Below are 16,008 nucleotides of genomic sequence, written 5' to 3' on the forward strand. Positions count from 1 at the left end.
ACGTGACTACATATTCCCTTTCACAAAGGGTTCAATGATGAACCCAAAATTTTAAAACAACTTTGAGGTTTAGTTCAAGATAACAAGGAGGGGAGGTGGTGAGTGAATAATTTGCAGGTGGGAGAAAAAGGACACGAGAGGAAGGAGGACAGACAGGACTATTCCAAAGTGCCTCTGGCAGATCCCTGTTGTGGGACAGAACAAGACTTGTCCCATGAAAGGAGCACTTGTTGATGAAGCAGACGAGGTGACTTTGGCCCTAGGTGTAGCTTAGATTACCACAGTGTCTTTTTTTTCACTCTTGATGTGTGCATTAATGGTACTAGGACGTTGTTGAACTGTTTCCATGGGGAATATGTGTCAAAACAGCACTGCCAGACTGGATTTGATAGGTGGTCTTCCAATACAAATGGCACATGTCAGTGGTAATGACTAAAAACAACTGTGAGCATTGAAATGAGAGAGTGTTTGTAAAGACAACACGTTAGACAGAAGCAAGTGGAAAAAGGACTGAATAAAGCCATAGACAGATCACAATTAAAGAGGTGAGGACAAAAGGTGAGACAAGATGTGCCAGGCTGGCTCAATCAAAGGCAACAAAGTGCGATTATTCAGTAACTAAGTATTTAAAAACACTGCATTGTTTTTATTTCGAGCTTATTTGCCTGGTCTGAAGTACTTACAGTCTCAAAAACAAAGTCAGTTACTGAGTCTCCTGATATTTCTGTGCTAAGTACTCAGTACTGTCCTCAACCTCAGCAGCCCGTCAGCCCTCTGGATCTCCACCTAAACCTTTGTCATTTTCATGGCTGCAGTGTCCTGAAAGAGTGTGGCTGGGCATCTGTGCCATGGCAAGAAGGCACTGGTTGATAATCCATGAATTAACACCTACATCTGAACTGTACAAGATTATCAACAGGCATGTCTCCTGGGCCAAAACTACAACAAGAGCTTGATGAATAGGAATGAACACAGTATAAAATCCAATTTCAGAGCAACACAGCAGAGCGCACCAGTACAACTTCCAGACATCACTTTCGCCACATACCCAGCTTAGTATGTGCCATGGGGGACAAACCAAGAGCCTGTGAACCGTTCCAATGTAATGTTTCATCACTGGCTACTCTCCCTGAATCCTCTCCTCCAGGGTGTATGACACACATGTTTTGATGCTCTGATATCAGCAGGACATCTCCGGATGAAGTAAGATGAAGGATATGGGCTGGTCACTTTTTGCATTATTTATTGATTTCAATGAAAAGGAATTCAAAAAGTTTCCACCCCTTCCCCATGAGGATGCTGTAATCGCATCTCGTGTTGTTAAGAAAATATAGATTTAAAGAAACTGAAGCAATGATCATGGGATGAGTCATTACTTGATTAGTAACCACTCATGCAGAAGATCAGAACTTGTCCTCACAATGGTTGCCTACCCCAACTAAAACACTCGATGTCTGAATTGCAGACAAATGCAGGTCCTGCTAAGCGTATCACCTTTGGTCCAATCACTGCTCCGAATACAAAAAATTGACAGTGGTTCTGATTTTTTTTTTTTTTTTGAGCTGTCACTGCCTGAACAGCTACCTCACATTTGTCTATTCTGTTAACTATTGCATGACATGGATATAAATCTTGTCTAACTGAGGGTAGGATGGAAAACAATTTCCATATTCCTCGAAATGTTAGTTTCCAATGTTAGTAGCCAAGAATTGGAACCATGGAACCATCCATGTTGGTGAAACTGAACAAACTATGAATTGGTCAGTTATCTCGTGTGTGCTCAACATTGCAGCGCATGTTAAGAGCACACGCCAGCTACATCATGCTTTTAAAAAGACATTTTTTACACCTGGACTTCTGATGCTTTTTCTCAGAAGATGTTTTTGTCCATAACAGTGTTTCATCTTATACCGTCTGTTTTATGGTCCTTGGTGTGCTGCTAAATACCTTTATCCACTAATAAGGATTAGCAAATACTCACCTGACCAGACTCTCAAAGACGTTTCTGAAGTAATGCTACCAAAGCACTGACAGAGTTGATAATCAGTCCTGGGTTAAATAAACACTTTTGTCTGCAGTCAACCAGTATGTCTCGTGCAGGTAAATGAACTCATATTTGTCTTGATAAGTCTATGCTTATGAATGTGTTGAAAATAAATAGTCCAGACATACTGGAGAGACCTCCGAAAATGCCATAGATCAGAGAGGGGTGGAGGGAGGAGACAGGGAGGCTAAAGCCAGCATGTTATAAACAGACATGAAGGGAATTCATGGCCACTGAGCTATCATCACCACCACCGCTGGATGATTTCCTTCCAAGGGTAGGACAATGCAGAACTGCCACTCTGACCAAACTAGGAACAAGTTGAGCGTGGACTATTTTAATCTGCTCAAGGTTTGTTTAACACTAGTGCTGCTATCAGGAGCCACATGTGTTGTCTGATTCATATTTCTGGCTAAAAGGAGATTCTAATTGCATTCCTATTAGATCCAGGAGTAAACAGCATAAATTCTACATCATCACTTTCCACTTCAGTCTATTAGGCCCAGCTGTGCTTTGAACTGAACATCAGCAAACTACCGTGCTCACAATGGAACTACTAAGAAGCTGTTGTTTAACACATATTCTGTGTTTTATTAAGCTCAGCTAATTTTTAATGGTATTTAGCTAAGTTTACTTTATTACCATGCTAATTGCCAATAAAGCCAAAGTCAACAAGCTTCACAAGACACCCATATTGATCCTGCCTTAGGAAGTTCGAAGAACATGACAAATTTGTCTTTCAGAGGATCAATTAAAAAAAAAAAAAAGAAAAGGAAAAAGAAAATATATCACCTTTCAATGAGTATTTCATGCATTACACAGGCCTAGTTTTGCCATTACAGCATCCCTCACGCCTTCTCTACACAGCCTGAGCCAGCCTGCTGCATGGCTGCCTGCAAATAAACTGGCCTTCCGTCTCACATCGCAGACAGCTATAGACGCTTCATAGATCCCACCAGCATGATGTCATCTTGCACCCGGATCTGAAGGCACGTGGAGCTTTGAGCCTTTTAACAGATATGTCATCAGGGCTTGGCGGCTGGAGCGACACAAGCGCAAGTGAGGATTAGGGGTTTGTGCTGGGCCCCTGCTTACCCTATCCCAATAAACAGCGTTTCAGCTTAAGGAAGCGTAACACAACTGTCAGAGAGCTGAAAAACTACTAACACCATGGGGCAGCCAGAGGACACAACATCTGGACCTTGTGTGTGTGTATATAAATGTTGCCAAACAGTATCCCTCCTCAGCAGTCATAAATTTAACGAAAATCCCATTCACCTAGAGCCCCCACTCCTGAACGGCTGAAGCTTACTGACATGCTACAAATCGATCATGACACACTTGAAAATGGGGAAGAAAAGGAGAGGGGGGCAGAGAGAGATATAACACAAATGTTTTCCTTAGCAGCAGAACAAAGGAGCCATGTTGATTGAATTCACACAGAAGGATGGACGCAGGGGAAGAAAAGCTCCTTACTTGACTAAATATGCAGAGGAAGTGTAAAGAATCAGTTACATTTGCTCAAATGACTTGCTCTCATTCTCAATGAAGGAAGTAGAGGAAATGACATCACATCTGGGAAAATAATTTCACCAATGCAGGTGTCTACATCCAGATATGAAATAATATTTTTCACACTGCGGAATAACAGAAGTAATGGAATAGGATTAATAGCCACAAAGGGAGTGGGGGGGGGAGTGGGGGGGGGGGGGGGGGGGGAGTTTTGAGTGTCCATGGCTGTGATAACGCTACTCAAACCCAAATGACAGCAGACAGGTCTGACTCTTGGCACTCACAGATGCCGCCACAGAAAGTGCCAGTCAGCAGCCCTAGCCAATTATGGTTTTATAGGTCTATTAAGTATCCTCTACCACTATAAACAAATGAGAAGCACTCCATTTCCTTCTGTCCTTCTCTTGCAGCTTTTCAACTTCTGAACTTCAACAGACGGAGCACACATCTGTGTCACTCACGGAGAATGTTGATTCACCCAACAGGACCGATATCAGGTGTCTGTGTGCACATATGGGAACTATCACGATCTCAGCATCTAACTCTATCTCTCTTGCTGACTTTTTTCCTTTGTCTTTCCACAGCTCTGAGTATCAGCTCAATAGGGGTGTTAAGGATCTAAGAATAAGTGCCAGTGGTGCAGAAATTAATGCAGTGTGCTGGAGTGTGGGCTTCACCGACAGGGATGGCGTGCTTATTTTCCTAATTTCGTTCAGTTTCATAATACATTCTAATGGCAGATCTTCCATTCAGATTATCTGTGTTTAAGTGTCAATCAAGTGTCAAGCATCAAATGCTGTCTTTAACTCACTTTTGCCTCCTGCATGTTTAATCCATATCAAACAGTTCAGCTGTTTTCCTCCTATTTCCATTCTTATAAGCTAATCACATGGGAGTGGTGTTCTTATACTTGACTTACAAATATGACTGCGTATTTTCTAAAATGTCCAATTTATTTTTCAAAAACTCAGTATCTAATGGGGAACATGCTTGTTTTTGTTATGCTTTATTATGATTGGGGTTTGGCACAAAAGGTGTGCTGGATCTCCGTGCTGAACGCCATATATTTCCCCAGCTGCAGCCACTCATCTCTTCAACCTGCTCCTCTTTTTCTCTCCCCTCCCGTCGTTCCACTCGACCAAATCATCTTTTTTCTCACTTTAATTTTCCCTCCGCTCAATAACTGTTGCCTTGCAGCTTTCATCACCCCTGAAACAGACTCTGTCCCAGTCTTTTCATCTAAACTAATTAGTCTTTTCAGCAATCACTGAGGTTTCTTCATCCCGCTCTGTCTTCATGGCCCATTTCATTTGTGTTTCTTTGTCAGGATTCACTTTTGTGAATGCAACTGTGACTTCACAGGAGCAGCCTGGCTTTTAGAAAGAGGACAGAAAAGAGGGTTGTGCATCAAACTGGCCATTTTATTCTTTCATTTCCTCCTCAGCCTGCTGCGACATTTCCTCTGTTAATTGGAACCATGTGACATTTCACTCATTTTTCTTTAACGCCCGGGAACCCTTTTTCTAATTTTTCTCTGCTCTATCCCTTGAGAGAGATGAAAGATGAAAATGAATGTGCAAGGTCAGAAGGGGGACATACAGTGTAATCTCCGAGTAGGACAACATGAAGTAAATCCTGCAGTTGTAATAGCATGAATCTGAGAAGTGATCCCACTGACATTTGAGGGTCATATATGTTAAACTCTAATTCACTGCAAATGCATGTTGCACAATTTTTTTTATGCAAAATAAAAAGAAAAATACTAAATAAAAGATAAATATACATCAAATTTCAACTCAGTAGAACATTTGAGTGATTCACCTCACAGGCTGTCACAGACTTTTCTCATGTCATAGAGGCCTTGCCTGCAGTCATTCTTTCCCTCACCTCATTTCCTTTGTGTCAGCAAATAAGAAGTACTGTGCAGAAAAGAAAATCCAGCTGCGATGTGAGCCAACGAGACAATGAGCACTGCCACGGGGCCAGGTCTCATTTGTAGACACCCAGCAAGCAAGCTGTAGCCTTTGGGGAGGGTCCAGGGAAACAAACTGGACAGATCCCCAGTTAAATATAGTATCCAACTAAAATGGGAAATCCAGAAGTCTTCTCTTTGCAACAGTTGTCTGGATTTTCTTCCTTTCTGTCCTTTTTCTCATCTTCCTACAGTAGCCTTAACTGAAACAAATGTGGGGGATAAAGATAGGACAGGAGTGGAGAGGGAATAAAGAGGTGAAAAAGGAAATAAGGCACTCTTGGATTTGCACACAAGTAACATTAATCTTAGAAGGATCAGCAAGGGATTTCCTCAATTTCAATCTACTCACCCCTCAATGCTGCATATCCTATTTATATGTATTGCATATGTATCGCATATCCTACATTTTCTTTATTATAAGCTGGCAGGTGCAATACGGTCATGAATGTTGCTCCATTTTTACTTTGGGCTGCAAAAAAGAGAGAGAGAGAAACCAAAGGCTACATTTCACCTATAAATGAAGATCTACTTCTGCAGCTAAATATTCTTTTCATTATCAGCCAACAGATTATTTCCTTGATTGTCTGATTTATTGTTTGGTTGATGAAGTGTCAGAAAAAATGTCCATTACAGTTTCTGAGATCCCGAAGAGATGTCTTCAGATATTTTGTCTAAGCCCCAAAGTTATATAGTTTACAGTCAGATAAATTGTAAAGGTAGAATGAATGATGCAATGATCAAGTCCATTTTCTTTCAATTAACAACGCACTTAATCAAATTTAATTTTGGGCCAACAGTACCAACAGCTGGCTCAGCTTCTGTGCTCCACTGAGACCTTGTGAGAGACTGATTGCAACCGACTGGCGACCACAAAGACGTCACCCTTTGTTTAGGAGGGCCGGAAAAATTATTGGCCCCAGAAATCAGTCTACCCAAAGGAAAAATAAATCAAGGGGGGAAAGGATGTGGACGGAAAAAGGGGATTCAACAAGAGATCAATTCCCTTTAGGATAGTAGATGACAGCAGCTAAAAATCTGCCGAAATGCAGTGAAAAGAGGGAAAGAGCCACAACACAGGTTAGAAAGGTGATCTAGGGCAGCACACAGTCTAGGATGTGCAGTTTTTGTCCAAAAGTGGCTAAAATACAGACAGGTCCTGCTTTCTCAGCAGTATTTACACTGTGCTACTTAACCTCCACCACGACTACACTCGTTTGTTTGCTATTATCTCTTCAATCAGCATTCAAATACAAATACTTTCCAGATCGCCTCAATTAAAATGGCTACAATTAAGCTTTTTTTGGTTTATACTTCATCTTTATACTCCAAGGTCACTATGAAATAGATATAAGAAAAATTAAACCTCAGCAAACAGCTGAAAAACAAATAACAAACGCCAAAAGTCTTAAATGTCCTGTCCAATTTGGTTAAGTGAAGATGTAATTTTATCTAGCAAGTGTACAGTATATTTTGAAGAGTCTGTGGGACAGGTGTAAAAACCATTATACAGCCTGAAACAGTGAAGGTTACTTTTTATCCACACACAATCATTCAGTTCGATTGAGCCAAAGATCACATGCCTTTTTTTTTTTTTTTTTCCTGGATAACTGCAGACAGAGAGAGGCCAAATGCCTCAGCAAAACTGATTAATAGGAGATTTTCAGGCTCTCAAGGCTCCCACATCCATGTTTAGTGTAAAAAAAATGAATTATGGGAGTAAATCATCCTTCAATCACATGATGTTGTCTAATTTTATTAGTAATTTCATGAATTTTACATCAAGTCATAAAACTCTTTTCCAACCAGTCTCATTAATGTTTTTGAAAACTAGTTTTAAGACACAGTAAGACAGACATTGTGGTTTTTGGTCAAGGCTAGAAAAACAAATCAGTTTAACTATCATGTTAAGTGAAATGAAACACTGAAGTCGAAGAGAGACTGTGATTATTGAGCCACGGTGCTAATTGGGCTGTGTGGCCGCAGCCAGAGATCCAACAAGCTAACCGTGCCAGCCTGGGCTGTGGTTGCCCCTTTCTGGGGCCTGGGGCACAATAGATTGGACGCAGTTGCACAGCACTTTAGGGGGACTGGCACCAACAGCACTTTGCCTATTGGCAGGCAGCCTCCTGCGGTAAAACTACCCAAGGTCAGAAAGACGGGCCTTGGATCAGAACCCAACACAGAACTAGTCAGTTCCAGGAATTAACATGATTAACTGGTCCGATGAATTACCCAAATTTACATTTCAGTCCAAAAGAAGCACTAAAGGGCCAGCGAAGATTTCAAGTTCATGTTTGGTGATCTTTAGAGTTCTTGAAGGTTATTGTGGTTGATGTTCAAGCAGTGAATATCCTAAAGATGCACTTAGTGCCTTGGTCCTTTAAATCAAAACAGAGATCCATAGAACAGGACAGGCCACAAATGACAGAAGAAAGAGAGATGATGTCAGATGAGAGAGATGATGACAGCAGGAACACCCAGGGCTGATTATATTCTGCACACCAGACCTGCTCTATAAAAACAAAGAGATGACTCTTTGGAGGATTTCTTATTAAGATGGAATGTACTAGACACAGCAGGAGCATACAATACAACTAATCATGTTCATACTGTTAGAGACACCAAGAAGCCCTTCAGTCCTTATTCCTCAGCCCTCGAGTCCCTGTTGACATCCACGGCTCATTCAAAGCTGGCAAATGATACAGTTGGCTGGCTTTACTCCCTCCCTGAAACCACATCATACAAGCTTCACATCTTCAAAGTATCCCCACGCGTTTGTGTAGAGTTGTGCACAGTGGTATACACACAGGAGGCGCATGTGCACATAGCATGTGATGTCCTGTCATTTGTGTACAATCATAGAACCCTTTGCCTTTTGTAAACAATGAAGGCTTAAAATCCTTTCGTAATGCTGTAACCAAAGTAAATGTACAAAGTAAGTAATGGTGGAACGTTTTGCATCAACTTTGTGAACTTAAGAAATCATTCATGTTGTAGGTACATTAAAAACGAATGGAAGAAAAATAAGGTCAATGTGATCATGATTACAGCAGCAGGTGTTAGCCTAAAGTGATATGAACTTGTGGTGATTTCTGCGGTGTGCTAACCAATGCTCAGTCTTGCAGGGTATCATTCCAATGGCCTGTGCCAATGTGTTGACCCCTGACATACTTTATGTGCAGCAGAAGTGTATGGTGCAGCTGACTGACAGCTTGATTAATTACCTCATCGACACAATGCTAATAAACAGCTGAATCTCCTGCTGCTGCTGCTGCTTGAACACTCTTTTGAGAATTCCCAATGCTCAACAGCTTTGCTCATGGTGAACTTCTTGCTCTTGCATGAAACCACAGACTCTGACAGAATCTCTTCCCTTAGGCAGTTAATTAGTAAAAGATGACCAAAGCTAGCTTTTGTTGGAAAGGGATGTGGTATTTATACGACATGTGTGAGCCAGATATCAGGGCCTCCTATGCTCAACAGTTTCCCCTGTTAGTAACTCATTATGTGATACAACATTGTTCATTTTTCTTTGGCATCCGAGAAGAGAAACATTATGCCCCAGTGCAGGTATGCACACCTGTGTCCTATTCTCATAACACGTGGTAAACAGCAGCTGCAGTGGGATACGATTTTCTAAAATGACCCCTGGGAAACATTTTGGGGGAATTATTCTCAAGAGAATGTCTAAATTGTACTTTGGAGTCACTGTATTCAGTATCATTCACTGCTGTTTATGCTAAGTAGCATGAAAATAAGCAACCTCTGAATAGCCACAAAGTTAGCACTTATATTGACTGACTGATGAGTCACATTGCTCAACTTTGTGTTTCATGTGTTTATGTTGCATAAAGGTTTTTGTTGCTATCTAACAAGTGAATTCTCCCTTTGGCTCATGAAAAAGTAGTCTGCCAGTCTACCTATCCACCTCCCTATCCATCTCTCTACTTATCAATGAGTCCATCTCTTGAACTTTAATAAAGATTGTGTCATAAAAAATAAAAATAGTCAAACTGGAAAATCAGCCTGATTCCATATTGAACTGTTCTTAACCCTATTTCATTTTCATTTTTATGATTATCATATTAGTGGTTCTTCTACTTTTTCTCCTTCATATACTACTGTTACAATTCACTGAATGTTGTTATTTCTCCTAATTTGTCGGCTATTAAACCAATTATCTCCTAATTATGTAACCACCATATCCTGTAAACTATTTGATTTTTTTCCCTACAACAATGGCTTCGACATTCTATTTAACAAGGATACCAGAGAATTAGATTTAAGTTTTTAAGTGTATTTTGGCTATACCTAATAATTATAGTTGCTGAAAGAATGGAAACTTGTTAACCCACAGTGTGATTATGCTAGCATATGGAGGACACACAAACTGTCCAAGCTAAGCTAAGCAGCATCAGTGAAACCAAGGTCACTTGGCTTAGCCTCAGCTAGAGGCTCTTTATTTCCGTCCAAGCACAGAGGCCAGTCTCAGCTGTGTCTCATGTCCTTTGGAGGACCATAGGGGAGGGATGACCTCATCTGGCCTGTGCTTTAAGGTGAAGTCTGAGTCGATGCGATAGTATTTATACATTTCCATAAGACAATGGAATTATGTCCTGTATGTCGTGATGACTGGCACAGGCCTAACTGATACATCCCCACCTGTTCAATCCTCTGAAGAAAAAATGTCACTTCACACACAAACAATGCCGGCTGCTTGTAGCTATTTGCACGGCCTAAAACCACACAGTTAAATTTACCACACTAATTGAGCATTCATAAAACAACAGAAGGCACAGAATATCAACAAAAGGCCAGTTCACACCTCATTCTGCTGTTCTGGCTGCGAAAAAAGAATGAACCTAACTGAATTCTCCCCTCTTATAATGCCTCTAGAAGCAGCAGACCTCTGCCAAGTTTAAAGCAAACACAGAGGTACAATTTAGTGTTTGATATAAAATGGATAATCTCTGCGAAGCAACACAGTTGCTGATTTGGTGATTGAAGCCATATTGCGGTTTTTGAAAAGGGGAGATAAAAAGAGCAAACTGAGGTGAAGTCACATGGGAGTTGGTTGCAAGATGCCGAAACTGTGCTGGTTTGAAAGTGCTGATGTCAAGGTTATGATTCATTTCTTATATCAATGCTTTCCCTCCCCATTTAAAAAAAAAAAAGAAGCCAAAAACTTGCCATACTCCCACAACGAGCCATTCTCATGTGAACTTTTCTTTTTGAACTTCATTTACCAAATCTTATTTCTTGCTTCATTTTTCAGCTTCCCATCAGTAAACTCTTGACTGCTGAAGAGGACACTAATTCCCATGATGGCTGATCTTAACTCTCAGGATGCAGCAGGAGAAAGCGCTTATCAGCATTGTTTTTTGGCTCCAGGTGTCACCCATATGTGCGTAGGGTCTAAATTAGTTGGAAACTAAGAGTCCCAGAGCACTAAACTCACTAATGAGGCCTCCGTTCACAAACAACACACACGTGAGCAAAGTCCATCTCTGCCAGCTGGCACCTACTCTTACTCTTTTCCTCCAAACAAAATTCTTCAGCACCACCGCCAGAGTACACACCACCACAAACACTTACACACACAAAGACAAACTCAGTTTACTATCCGAAAGAGCTAAAACCCTTTCAAACAAATATTATCCTCCCAATCCCCATCCCCCCTCCATTCCACTTCCTCTTCCAGCAACCAGAATGACCAACATTCATTAATCCAGTCTTTTTATACCTAGACACACAAAACATAACTCACACATGATATCACACCAAACCTTAGATTATCTCTTTATTTACAAAGATAATATGCATCCAGTGGAGCATTAATGGAGTAATCATGATTCAGATGGACTCCAACGAGTTCAGAGAATGGAATATCCAGATTTCATGCCACTATTTTTGCTGAGCTGTCCAGGACAGCAAAAAACTTGCCCCCTCATTAGGAGAGACTCCTGTCAGCCTCGCCAGATTCCCTCAGTCTTTAACTGATACTGGCAGTGGGGCAGCCAGTAATACAGGGAGCCGAAAGATGGAGAGAGGAAAAAGAAGGGGGGGGGGGCGAAACATCTGGGCTAAATTAACCACTGTATATTACCAGGTCCTGATCACAGCAGGGTCCAGTCGTTTGCTGCGTGCAGGCACTGTGTATGGGGTGATTGAAAGAGAGGGAAGGTATCCAGAGACAAACCACGGGAGTCAAGATAGAGGGGAGTGAAGAGAGTTTAGTCAAAACAGATGGAAAAATGATCATTTGAAATATGTCACGATGCCATATGAATAAATGGATTTTGATGTACCAAGGCAAAGGTTGAAATGCCAAGTCAAATTCTGACAACCTGAAAGTAAATCTCTTTCAATCTGGAGGAGGTCAAAGTTCACAGAGACTCTGGTTAGATGAGGGAAGAAAAGTTAGAAGCAGGCTTTATTTCTATGACATTTCAGCAGGCAGTGGATGATGTGGGAGCATCACAAGTTGGTATGGGGAAAATAAAAACAAAAATGTGTCTCCTTGTCATCACTGTCAATATTTGCAAAGGCAGTTTACATGTTATCTTCCAGTACTGAGATAAAATATTCACTTCATGCCGTCACAGATTCACGGGGGAGGCAAAAATGCTATGAGGGGAATGTCGCTGTGTATACCAGAGGAATATTTCTGCTATGACATGTTTACAGTTTGAAAGAGAAATTGATGTTGAGCACAGTATTTAGCAGTAAAAAACTGTGTATAACAGCCACAGCACACATGTAGGAACTGAACATGTGTCATCAAATCACGTTATCACAAATGTCAGCCAAAGCATTGCCGCCAATACTGGCTATACAGAGAAATAGTTTTGAAAACACATATTTTGGCGTAATTTCAGGTAAAATTACACAGTTTGTGCATGAAGGAGTTGGAAGCTCACTGTTGAGTAAGCAAATTACGTATTCTTGGAAAAAGCTCTTGTTCTTTATTGCCATTATATTTTACATTTCACAATGTCGACTGCGTATCCCCGTGGTGTTAGTATTAGACATTCCCCAAACTGTAAACAAGCTTCATTCTGTGGGAAACATCAAAATCTCATTCTCTGGTAAGTGCTGATTCTATGAGAGGAAATAATTTGTTGGTAGAGCACGGGGCATTTTTGAGACTGAGAAAGGACCACAGAAATCTATATCACCATCTGATCTGCATTTTCTGCAATAAACTTTTGAACCTTGAACTGCAGATTAACCCCTAACCAACCTGCTGATTATAAGAATGCCGCTGTCATGAAACAATATATTTGCTTACGTTATTACAAATTATCATACACAGCGTACACCACCATTAAAATCTGCAAATGGTTTGGCTATTAAATACTTTGAATTTGTTTATGAGGCAGGATATTAGACAAATTACTAAAAGTGACATAACTAAAATTTATATTCAATTTACAGCAGTTTACCTGTGCTTCATTGGAAATTTGAACAAACTAACAACATTGCAAATGCAAAGAAATATGTTGAACTTGAAGATTAGAAACTTGGTCTTCTGGTGAAAATACTGAAATATAACTGAAAGTTCAACAGCAGCCAGTAAAAGGACTTGAAAATTTGTTTTGGCAAGTTGAATTTGAAAAAACAAGTTGTATATAAAATAGAGTCTGGCAATTCCAGCTCTATTGCAGCAATTAATCAAATCTTTGCCAACACATGAATGATGACAACATATCTTTCAATGTGTCAAGTAATACTATCAGCACTAATATATAACTTGGGATTTTGAAAAGAGGCCTTCTATTTCACCTCATCTCTCTGTAAGTTTCTCCTTCATGTCTTTCCCTCTGGGTTTACATCCATGATACAAACTGAACTCCTCTGCTCCACTCAAAGGTTTTCATTGTACTGCTTGCCAGAGTCCACACACACACTAAGCTCACTGTGCCCATTGCTAGTTTACTCTGCCCGTAATGAGAAATGTGAGCATGGACATACAAACGCACGCGTCCCCCCATTTCCCAAACACACAATTTTCTAATTATAAGAATTCAAAGACATAGATAACACAGATGCACTAAATATAGTTTATTATGCTTGTAATGACATATCCACATATGTAGCCACACACACACACACATACACCTACCAGGGAGTTTAGCCTAGGTAATTTATGGCAGAATATAAAAGATGGTATGAATGGCTGCTTGCAGCCACCTATAGCAGTAAAACCGCGGTGCTTTTTCTTGGCCCTGCCCAGCATTCCCTCCGTAAGTCCAAACCCATTTCAGCCCGTGGTCCTCTCTAATTTCACCCATAGCAGCAGAAGCTTGAGCTGAAAAAGTGGAATCTGGCCCCCAAGTCCAGCAAAATATTCCCTTTTCCTGTCTCCCTCCTCTTCCAGCAACCACAGATCGACAGCTCTACGGCCAGCACTGGCCCAAAACTATGAGGGGTATTTTCAGCACTGTAATTTGAAGCGCACATGGTATACACAGAGACACACGCTCATACACAAAAACACACACACTCAGCAAATACACAGGCATTGGGGATAGATGAAGATACAATAAACCAGGAAAGAGGAGGCGCAAATGCCCACTAAGGCACGAGTCCTCACATGCATAAAACACCTCTGGTCCCCTGGGACCGGGTGGGTGAATGTGCCTCTTTTCCTTGTGTGCTGGGTCTTAGGAGTCATATAGCTCAGTGCAGGGAAGCAGGGTGGAGGCCCAACTACAGAGAGATGTAAAAGAAGCTCATCTGAAAACAAGAGGCCAGTGCAGGGATGTTATGGTAGTGAAGGCAGAACCTTGTATAGCAAAGAGAGGGGGGAAAAAACTACTTTCATGCTATATGTAATATCTATCTTTGGTAGTCAGTGTTTTACCGAATGTCATCAGCACAGTGTTTCATTTATATGTTTATTCCCAAAGATATGTGAAATCAAGTATTCTTATTGTGATGTTCACAGGGGAATGACATGGAAGTCACGCCAAACAGAAAAACAAAATGCAGAAAAAAATTCAAATTTGAAATTCAACCCTGGGACAGGAAGCAAAAGATGCCACATGTACACACACACACACACACACACACACACACACACACACACACACACACACACACACACACACACACACACACACACACACACACACACACACACACACACACACACACACACACACACACACACACAACGTGATTACAGATGCAGTATATACAGCTCCTTCTGTCCAAGACCTTAATTACCCTGCACAGTCTTATTTCCCATAAATACAGCGGAGGCTGGGCTGTAATTAGGTCCTATATTTACCCCACCTGGCCAGAGGAGAACCCAGCTCACTGCTGGCCACGAGGATGAGCCAGCTCCACTTAGCTCCGCTGCCATGGGTGGAACCAGGACACGAGTAAAACGGAGGAGCTGTGGCATGGGGGGCATGTAAATACACTTCCTCCTCAATTACGTGTTAGTCATAAATTTGTTAGAAAAACTGTGATTTTCCAGTATATGGTGACATATTGAACAAAGTTTGATTTATTTGATATTGATCAAGAAGAGGTCCATTTTACAGTTCAACACAATATCTACCAGTGATTGATAGCTAGAAAAATGGAAATATGTGGTAAACAGGAGGATGTTGGTTGCATGGTACGTCCAGGCTGCATGAGTCATTTTTATTAGCGCTGCACTGATTATTGCAAACCAACAGCTTTGCAGAGTTGACTTTTTGACTATATGGATCACACTTTTGATGTCCAACATGGCAACAGTCGGCAGAGCTAATGATAACAAATGGGTTGTGCATTTGTCCTATGAAAGCACAAAACATAGTGGTGAGGCTAAATTGGTACATCGCCACAGATAACATATTTACATACCCTCCATTGCTACAATTATCAATCAACTTTTGTTACTACAGACATTTCAACATGACGCTTCTCTCTAATGCTCTGCAGCATTCGTGAGATACCCTTCCCCAGAAAGAAGCTGTGGCTTCTCTTGATGAGGACAATGGACTGGCCCTCATGCAAGACACAGACCTCACAGTGAGGTTACAAATCCAAATATTTTGGAAATTTCTTTGCCTCTCTCTATTCACTTTGTGACCACACTGGTCTTTTCCCCAGCATCACATCACATGTACAACAATAAACGGATCAAAATGAAGTGAAGAGATTGCTTGAATATAGCCTCACATTGGGCACAATGCGGCATCTCCTTTAAACCACTGACACAATGTGAAATGTTTTGTTGTTTTATGGTGTGGAATATTTATTTTTTTTGTGGCGCTATGTAGAAATCGGAACTTCACATTCTATTATGCATCTAAATTACTGCCATCATCACATTAGACTTTGTTTAAATCCATCGCCCACATATAAACCATCCTTCAGAAGATGGGAGGTTAATAGTAGTGCTGGTGGCGCTCTCATACTCCAGAGTGTGAAGGAGAGAAAGTCACACATGTGAAAGCTGTCAAGGTAAGACTCTGCC

General features: G+C 41.0%; 1 protein-coding gene across 2 annotated transcripts in view; it reads right to left on the reverse strand.

Annotated features, from left to right (window-relative positions):
- The window catches only part of LOC115047142 (mitochondrial import inner membrane translocase subunit tim16-like), a 97,966-nt gene that overhangs the window by 71,297 nt on the left and 10,661 nt on the right, over positions 1 to 16,008 (reverse strand). The gene's annotated exons all lie outside the window — the stretch shown is intronic.

Source organism: Echeneis naucrates, chromosome 8 (assembly GCF_900963305.1).
Source record: "Echeneis naucrates chromosome 8, fEcheNa1.1, whole genome shotgun sequence".
Classification (NCBI taxonomy): domain Eukaryota; kingdom Metazoa; phylum Chordata; class Actinopteri; order Carangiformes; family Echeneidae; genus Echeneis; species Echeneis naucrates.